This window comes from Bubalus bubalis, chromosome 2 (genome assembly GCF_019923935.1).
Source record: "Bubalus bubalis isolate 160015118507 breed Murrah chromosome 2, NDDB_SH_1, whole genome shotgun sequence".
In the NCBI taxonomy this organism is placed as follows: Eukaryota; Metazoa; Chordata; class Mammalia; order Artiodactyla; family Bovidae; genus Bubalus; species Bubalus bubalis.
Genome location: NC_059158.1, coordinates 86,000,736 through 86,010,763, shown reverse-complemented (window position 1 = coordinate 86,010,763; position 10,028 = coordinate 86,000,736).

The window sequence follows — 10,028 nt, the reverse complement described above, 5'->3', positions numbered from 1 at the left end:
CTTAAAATAATTCACGCATATTTAGATTCAAAATCTATTTCATCTTGTATAACAAAGATCATCATGCTCTTCTCCACTGCTTTTGAAGCAGGTGTTTATATGTAGCAGTCTGTTAGTGTCTGCAATGATCATCAGTGTCATTTAGGTTTCTCTGAAATCTGTCTAAATTCTAATGAAAATAACTTCCTACATTTTAATTAAGGAAGGTATTAGTAATATCCTCATTTTTGCCAATTGTAAGCCTAAGCATACACAATAGGAGGCCAAAAGGGAATAAGAATCAAGCACCAGAAATTAGAATGCAGGACTTCCTACCTCCTAGGTCTATATTAAGAGAGGCCATGGTTGAGGATTTAAAGGTGAAATGAAGCCTCCCTGAGAGTGATCATAAACAGATGGCATTTAAAATGCTAATGAAACAAAGGAGAATAACCTGTAAAACAAAGTAAATGAATTTAAAGAAAATAGGTGGGCAGAAATAAAGGGAAATAGTAGATGCAATAGGGATTCCAGGGTGGCTGGCTCATGGTAAAGAATCTGCCTGCCAATGAGGGAGACCCAGGAGATACCAGTTGGATCCCTGGGTCAGGAAGATTCCCTGGAGAAGGAAATGGCAACCCATTCCAGTATTCTTGCCTGGGAAATCTCATGGACAGAGGAGCCTGGAGGGGTATAGTCCATGGGGCTGCAAAGAGTCAGACACCACTGAGTGACTGAATATGTACACACTAGATTCAATAGAAAATAATAAAGCTCGAAAGTATTTAGGAGGACTTGACAATTTTTAGAGAAACATTTGCAAACTGGATGAACAGACAATTTTCTAATATTCTAGTAGGATATGGAAAACAGGAGACCATGAAGACTAAACTCACCTAGAGTCAGACATCCTGGAGTGTGAAGTCAAGTGGGCCTTAGGAAGCATCACTACAAACAAAGCTAGCGGAGGTGATGGAATTCCAGCTCAGCTATTTCAAATCCTAAAAGATGATGCTGTTAAAATGCTTCACTCAATATGCCAGAAAATTTGGAAAAATCGGCAGTGGCCACAGGACTGGAAAATGTCAGTTTTCATTCCAATCCCAAAGAAGGGCAATGCTAAAGAATGTTCAAACTACGGCACAATTGCCCTCATCTCACAAGCTAGCAAGGTAATGCTCAAAATCCTTCAAGCCAGGCTTCAAGAGTACGTGAACCAAGAACTCCAAATGTATGAGCTGGACTTAGAAAAGGCAGAGGACCCTGAGATAAAATTGCCAACATCCAATGGATCATAGAAAAAGACTAACAGTTGGATCAAGCTCAAATATATCACAAATGGCTGATTACATATAAAATAAGCCAGGTTCCAGCTACAAAGAAGTATCCTGCTTTTAAAGATCAAGCTACAGGCTAAAGCAACATCTGGGAAGAATTTTAGATTAAAGGTATTTAAAATTTTTATGAGGTTATTTGAATTTATCATGAGTTACAAGATGCTAATGGAGAAGGAAATGACAACTCACTCCAGTGTTCTTGCCTGGAGAATTCCAAAGACAGAGGAGCCTGGTGGGCTCCAGTCCATGGGGCTGACTGGATTAAACAACCCCATTAAGCAACTAGCACACATATGCACACAAGATGCTAAAGGAGAATATATTGGCCTCAAGATGCTGCTGGGTTTCTCATAAACTTTTTAAAAAATAATGTTATTAAAAAAAAAAAAGATTATTGCTCTTGAGAGCCAAAGGGAACAGAAAAGGAAACCAAAAAGATTGAGTGTTTTCAAATCATCTTTATATAGTATTTCTTACAGCATGAGTTTATTTGGCTAAAGTTTAATAAAACCTAAATTGCTGAAGTGGCTTAACGTTAAAGAAAATGCGGATGCAGTGTTTAGTAATTGGATTTTGTAAAAGACCACTGTCAATAAGCATAAGATAACCAGTTTGAAACTAAAAATATATCAGAATTATTCACCAAATTATTTGTAATCAATATCCATATTGTTTGTTTCTGTGCATGACATATACTTTACAGAAGAAAACTGTCATGATTGAAAATCAATTTGCAAATTCTTGTAAGATCACAAACACTTGGGAACAGCCAATGTAGCATATAAGATAAAAGTTATATTAGATCAGTTGATTTCCTTTGTGTATGTGATAGCTTTTATGAGGGGAGGTGAAAGGACTCATATGCCAGATTCATAGATGACTTGGAAATTGAACATACCATTGTCAGTGGCGTATAGAGTTACTTGGGATAACGAAGAGGCTTCCCTGGTGGCTCAGACGGTAAAGCGTCTGCCTGCAATGTGGGAGACCTGGGTTCGATTCCTGGGTTGGGAAGATCCCCTGGAGAAGGAAATGGCAATCCACTCCAGCACTCTTGCCTGGAAAATCCCATGGATGAGGGAGCCTGATAGGCTACACCCCATGGGGTCGCATAGAGTCGGACACAACTGAGTGACTTCACTTTCACTTTTCACTTTCACTTTGGGATAATGAAGAGTGGAAGCTATAGAGAGGTAAACTTTTTGAATGACTTACTAAGTGGTATAAGTGGGGTAAATTTTTATGGTGACTTGGGAAGTAGAATAAACAGAATAACCACTAGAATTGAGTTCATATTTCATATATTAGAAAAATTGTTTAAATATATGATGTACACATTCACACATACATATAAGCAGCACGTGCAATTTATTTGAATTAACTTTTTCACTCTTTGATAATGGGTTATACTTTGTACACTCTGAAGTCTTATTTCAGAGTCAGAGTGTTAAGGGAATTTATTAAAGGAAAACAAAATTGATCCTAAGAAAAAAGGTAAAATGGAAATTATTCCATTTTAGCAGAAAAGATTTGAGTACCAATTAGCTGTTTTTACACTGTGATGTTACATAAGGAATAGAAGTAACCTGCTAGTATCTCAGTCCACTCAGGACAGATGAAGGGAAAACAATTACATTTCAGCAAGAAGGATTTAAATTAGCTTTTGTATAGGCAGGAAAAATAGATTTTCCAAGAAAGTTAAAGAATGGGATCCTCTAAAGATTCTTCTACCACCTGTGCAAGAGATTTCACCAATATTCTTGCCTAAGGGGAATAAACTAGATGATCTTGAAGGCCTTCCAAGCACATTTCTAAATCATTTATTTTAGTTTGTTAAAGAAATTATTTTTGGTTAAGTCAACATTGAAAAAAAAACTATAATTATGTATTTGCATACAAAGATGTATAGAAATTTTTTTTATTTTAAAAATTTTCATTTAAATATGGTTTAGTAACAAGGCCCCCAAAATTTTAAAAAGCACACTTCTAATGCGTTGTCCTGTGGCTAATTAGCATACTAATTACTCTGAAAATCTCAAAGAGCCAGGCACTTAAATATTTTTAAATAGTTCTCAAAATCAGAGCCTGAACAAATAATAAAGACACTGGAGGGCAGATTTACATTAAATTATTATTAAATTGCTCATGTTTTATCTTTTAACTTTATAAATATTAATATGTGAAAACTTTCTAGAGTGGGTTAGAGTTTCCTAATCCCAAATTCTGACTTTTATGATTCGTCTTTATTCAGAGTATTGCTATTAAAAAATGGAGGACTGAAGGAATGGGTTGGAGATTAAATGGCTTAATCTATAAGGAAAAAAATGAATTAATGTAGTTTGAATGACATGAAAACTATGTGAACTACTAGTCTGAAGATTAGTAAGCTCAATTTTCTGTTTACTGAGGAAAATTATATTTGTTTCTCATGCATTTAAAGATCACTGGAAAATTAATGTCTAATAATTTATTGCTAATTGCTAAATGCTAAAGCCAGTCATGTTTCACACAGGCCAGTTGTCATGAGCTGTCTGTACTCTGTTTTTTGAGGTTATGTTCTGAATTATATCAACTCAAATCACTACCCACAGCTGACACTAATTTGTTCCCTTTTAGAAATCTCTGTGGAAAGGCCAAGGATAAAACAATCATGTATATGAAATTCCATCCTGTGATTGGAGGTCACCTGCACAGACCCTTTTTGAAATACTTAGAAAATGAAGTTAGGATGGAGAGAAGCTGCCATGATTTCTCTTATTTTCAAATTACCTGGGATGCTGATGAGAAAACATCTTTAGTTTCTAGTGCTCTCAATTCATAATCATCACCAGCTCTGAATTAATTAGGGAAGCATTTGAGAAATCAATATACAAAACTTCACAGTGATCAGAGTAAAGTGACATATGAAAGAGGCCAGAACAGCGAACTCTAAGTAACGATGGTCACTGACGGAGACGTGTCCATGCAACACACATGCACAGATGAGTAGCTGCAGCATATGGACACCCACGGAAGCATGCACAGCGTATGTTACGGGACTAAGTTCCAAAAGTTTCCAGTTGGAGGAGAATAATATGAGTTTTATATTTTGTGGGTTTTGCATCTAGTACAACAGAGTAGAAACACTGAAGTGAATTTTCTATTTTTAGTCAGATCCAGGTTTATTCACAGGTATTGCCCAGTTAAACCTACATTAGCTTTAGGTCATGCTAGTGATTTCAGACTTATATAGGACACAATTAAAAATGATTGAAATGTTATATAGAAAAATAGGAAATGACTATCATGCATATACAGTTTACTACTACAGTAAGCTTAAAACCATACCCCCTGCCATCCAGGAACGTGACACTAGTTTTAAGGAAACAAAAGAGGAACAAGTGAAGTGATGCTGTCATGTAGCACTTTATTTTATTTAATCTGGTACTCAAAAAAGATTTTTTTTTTGGCTGAAATATATTTAGCTTAATATTTGCTTCTTTCCAAATTATTCAAATATTTAGGAAGTCTTCATTGTCAACCTAGGCTTATACTCCTTGAAGGGAAAAGGAGTTCTTAATCATTTTGGTGACACAGTTGAGAAAGTAACAACATCTCCACCAAAATCAAGCCATGATGTCTCCACCAGGCACCTGGACTCACTAAGGGCAGCATGATGTTGCATTGAACAGGGCATACAGCAGGCAAGTTAACATGCCGAGTAAGGGGGCAATTTAAGCATCAGATGATGAAACTTGAGTTCATACATTACCTTTAACATTGCGACCATTGTCTGTTTTGAGCACGTAAGGAAAAAAAGAGAGAAATATGAAGACTAAAATTATGTTATATGCACTGAATAACCTCTGTAACAACAATCAGAGAAAATAGGATGCAATGATTGAAAATGTATCTTTGAAATTAACATTCTGTATTCTTCAACCAAGGAAGATGCATATGCTAAAAATAATATCTGCCATCATAAGCATCTGTGTTCAAATATGTGAAACATTAATCTCACTTAATTTCAAAGGATTTCAAGATCCAGATATTATAATTGTGACTATTTGGAGAAAGCCATATCTATATGCCTAGAGTTGGGATAAAAACTTTCAACATTGTCAGAAGTCAATTTTAGTGTAGCTTCAGCCACCACTTACAAAGAACTACACAGCATTTTGTATGTTAAGTAATGTTTTTCATTATAAACTAGTGTGTTAATAAAAAATGGTTCTAAAACAATGGTTTAATAAACCAACTTGAATTATTAATCACAATTTTATGAACAATCCATCTCACAAATGCTCTTCAATGTATATTTTGAAAATATGAAACAGCACTCTAAGAGCCATTCTTAGGCAAAAATAATTATAAGAAATCAGTGAAAGATTCGACTGTTTAAAGGTAATGTGAGATTTAAAAATTACATTCAGTGTAATACCTAGAAATTTTAAGAAATTTGTTTATATTATAACGGGTTTGTTTTCAAATTTCAAAATGGAGTGTTTTCAGATTTATTTTGAGAATAGCAATCTGACACTGTTATATATTGCTACTAACAAAATATTCGTTACTAGTTTTGAAACAAAGAAGCTTAATATTAATGACATCATGTTAGGAACTTTCAAATATAACCAAGATTTGAAAAATATATTGTCAACACACATGCTAATGCTATTCATATTTAAAATCTTGGGATATACCATAATTGTTTCACATTCAACAACTGAAGCAGTTTCAATAGTGTGGTATACTGAACTGTCACAGACATCTCACACAGAGATGCACAAATAAAATAATGACCTTATATGTCAATGCTCTGCCCTCTTTGAGGGACTATAAGAAGCAAATAGGGCTAATGGAAGAGACTTTGATTACAAGGAATTAATTATCTCCATCAGAAGTTGGGCTCAACAATCATTAGGAAAGTAATAACTGCTTGCGAGCAAGTAGTTAAACAGTATAACTCTATTCATCAACCTGGAAATTACATGTAAAGAACTGTAAGTTCCAAAGACAACTGCCCCAAAGTGCTATTATACAGTTAGTGCTGCACCGACATTCTGAAGCAAAGCATGTGGTCTTGGCGCTGGTGCTTGTTATTCCTCCATGACAGTGTAAGTGCAGAGATTAGAGTAAGCATTTAGAGTCTTGTAGCAGTTTGACAGAATAATTTTACATCTGTTCAATTTAATAATACAAGAATTGGAGCTTATATTTTTATGTTTATTTTTTAAAATTTCATTTTCCATATAGTGCATTATTACTGTATTTACAAATATACTGGTTGGTATGTGGTAGATAGAAAAACAAAACCAAAAAATTTTGGTCCTTCACCACAAATGGTTTGAGTTGGTTTTAAGGTATTTGGTAATTTAGATTAGGTGAAAAGATAATGTTAAATAATATGCACTGATATATTTGCAAATTATTTCAAGTTCTATAAAATAACCTATGTAGGAGGGACTTTTCTTCTTAAGTGAAGAGACAACAATTGAAACCATTAAATAATTATAGAGAGTCATAAAATTAAAATCAGTTTTAAAAGCTTTCCATCTCCCATCAGTGCCTCAGTTTCTAAAGCATATTAAATTATAAAGCTTTAGGAGCTGTAGTTTCTTCTATACTAATTAGAGATTTTGTATCTAAAATTGCTCTAATGGTGTAGTACAAAATACCTTCTGAATTATCAATTGGTAGTCAGAAGCTGACTTTAGCATCTGTAAAAAAATGATACCGTTTTTGAAAATAACATAGCTTGGGTGGGAGAATAAAAATTGAGGATGATCTCAATTGTCCATCCTGTCCATAAATAGAACCTGAACTGAGAAACCCAAAATACTAACACATCCTCTTCCCATAATTGCATCAGTAACTGTATGCTAAATGGAGACTACATAAAATTGAAAACAATAAAGTTAAATCATGAAATCTGATCTAACTTAGTACCGCTGTCAAAACACAGGTTAAGTCTGTACCATGCACCAAATATGCATCATTTAATATTGTTTCTGAATGTTATTGCACTGTAACTCAGGTTCTAGGCAATAAGGCCAGTCTCCGAAAAGTCAGTATGTTTGCTAAAGAAGACTACACTAAGTGGACTGACTAATTAAAATATATGCTGGACATTTGAATTATTATATTGGATTTACTGTTGTTCAGCTATAGGATCCATTGCTTAAAGACTAAATTTCAGAAGTTTCTTTTAGTCAGGAGATAATGAGCATAATGTGACTAGATGGTACAAAGTTTTAGACGATCCAGTTTGAAAATTGTTCTTGACTTTATTTTCCTTTTTCCTTTTGACTTTCTTTGGACTAGAGAATAAAAGAGATGCGCTAATTGCTCTTGTACCATATCAAATCCATCTTATAGAAAACTGTTCTTTTTATTTCTGTGATACTGATTTATCTCTCTTTGAATTTTTTCTTGTTAATTCATTTTCTTTCACCTCTTCTGTCTTCTCTACTTCACTGCACTCTTTAAATAGAGATCCCTCACATGATTCAATCCTATGATTTTTGTTTAAATTGCAGAGTACTAATGAACACATAACTCATTATTGCCTGATGTGTATGGTTCTGTAACAAAATTCATGAGCATGATGCTCTTAAAGTCACCTCAATGCTTATTGAGTTCTTACCACGAAATAGGTGACTGTGCTTGAAACCAAAGCCATGGAGCCAAGCATGCTAGAATTCCAGCACTAGAGAAGTTCTCAACAATATCATTATTTGTGTGTATATCTAATAGCATTGAAAGACATAAAATGTGGAATAAATGTAGAACAATAAGAAATAATAATAAGAAATGCTATCATATATGTAAACACTGTTTTACACACTTAGGTATGAAACCATTTAATTCTGGTTTGGAAAGGAGAAACGGATCCTTATGGCTATGAGTAGTAGTGTGAGGAGGGACAAAGTACGCATGAGTATTCCCAGCATAACAAAGCAATGAAGGAAGAAAATGCATGAGATATTTTTGGGAAAAGGTGATTATTTTTGTTCAGGTTTAGAATTGAGTATATAGAAGGGGAGGAAATCTTGCAGGGGCTAGAAATGAAGTTTGAAAAAACGATGGACAGCTGGGTAAGTGTCCAGTATCCTACACTAAGGAGACCCATGATCTTTTATGTTTAAAAGAGAAAACCAGCAGCAGCATGGATGATGATGGGTGCTCACAGGAATAAATACCACAGAGAGGACAGTGGGCCTCTCCAGAACCCAAATCTGTAGAAAGTGAGACTAATGCATCCGTGCAATGGGTACTGTGGAGCCCTATACCAAGGTCATAGGTCTGGAGCCCTGTACCAAAGTCAGAGGTTAAAAATCTCTGGAACTGACCAAGCATCTGTTGCCATGAGTCTCTGGATCAAAACCAGCCAGTTCCATGACTCCAAATTAGGTAAAGTACCCATCCTATTATCCACCTTGTATCATCCTGGCCAATCACCTAATGCCACCATTCCAGTAGAAACTTTCTCTGTCTTGAGACTACAAAAATTGACTGCCCAGCTGTGAAAGGGCTTGGCTTTCCCTTGAGCCAGCCACTGTTCTAATAGTGTCTTCCACTCTAATAAACTTTATTCTCTTCTCATTTTGCCTTATGTCTCAAAATTTTTTCCAACACATACACAGACCATGACAGGTACCCTGAACCTTGGACCTCCCTGGAGAAGTTTCAGTGATTCAACATTTCCTTGCAGTAAGGTTTTGTGAAGCATGCATCAAAGAAGAACAACATTGAATGAATGGATTGTGGATTCCGGCAACCAGTCCTGGGTTTAAAAGGGCTTCCCTGGTGGCTAAGATGGTGAAGAATGCGCCTGCAATGCAGGAGAACTGGGTTCAATCCTTGGGTCGGGAAGATCTCCTAGAGAAGGGAATGGCTACCCGCTCCAGTATTCTTGCTTGAAGAATTCCATGGACAGAAGAGCCTGAGAGGCTACAGTCCATGGGGCTGCAAAGAGTCAGGCATGACTGAGCGACTAACACTTTCTGGCACTTCATAACCTAGGACCAGATATTTATGTAACATATCTAAGCCTTGTGTACTAAGTCACTTCAGTTGTGTTCAACTCTTTGCAACTCCTTGGACTGTAGCCCACCAGGCTCCTCTGTCCATGAGATTCTCCAAGTAAGAATACTGGAGTGAATTGCCATGCCCTCCTCCAGGGAAGCTTCCTGACATCCTGATGCGGGGATTGAACCCTAGTCTGTTTTGTCTCCCGCATTGGCTGGCAGATTCTTGAGCTACCAGGAATGCCTCTAAGTCTTAGTTTCCTCATCTATTAAATCCTGGACTTAATAACAGATTTTAATTCATAAGGTTATTATAAGAATTAAATGAGTTAATGTTAATGTGTGCGCCTCACACATGTAAATACTCAACAAATATTATCATTATCATGTTAATGATGAGTTGTTTTTGTTGTCCTGAAGAGGGCAGAGAGAAATAATGAATTTTGACTTTGCATTTCATGTTGCTTTTGGTTGAGCCCCTTCCCCCTTCCTATCTCCTCCCTGCTCCCAATTAGTGTATAGCTTTCTTATCACTCAGTATATCATATTTCATACACCTTTTCCTTTTGGAAAGAAATGGTCAGTAAAATAGTCCTATGATCACGCACCACTCTTTTTGACCAGTTCTTGACTATTTACTAAATGCAGCACAATGCATTATGTTTGAGATAATAGTGTTATCACCTAAACAGATCTTATGTTA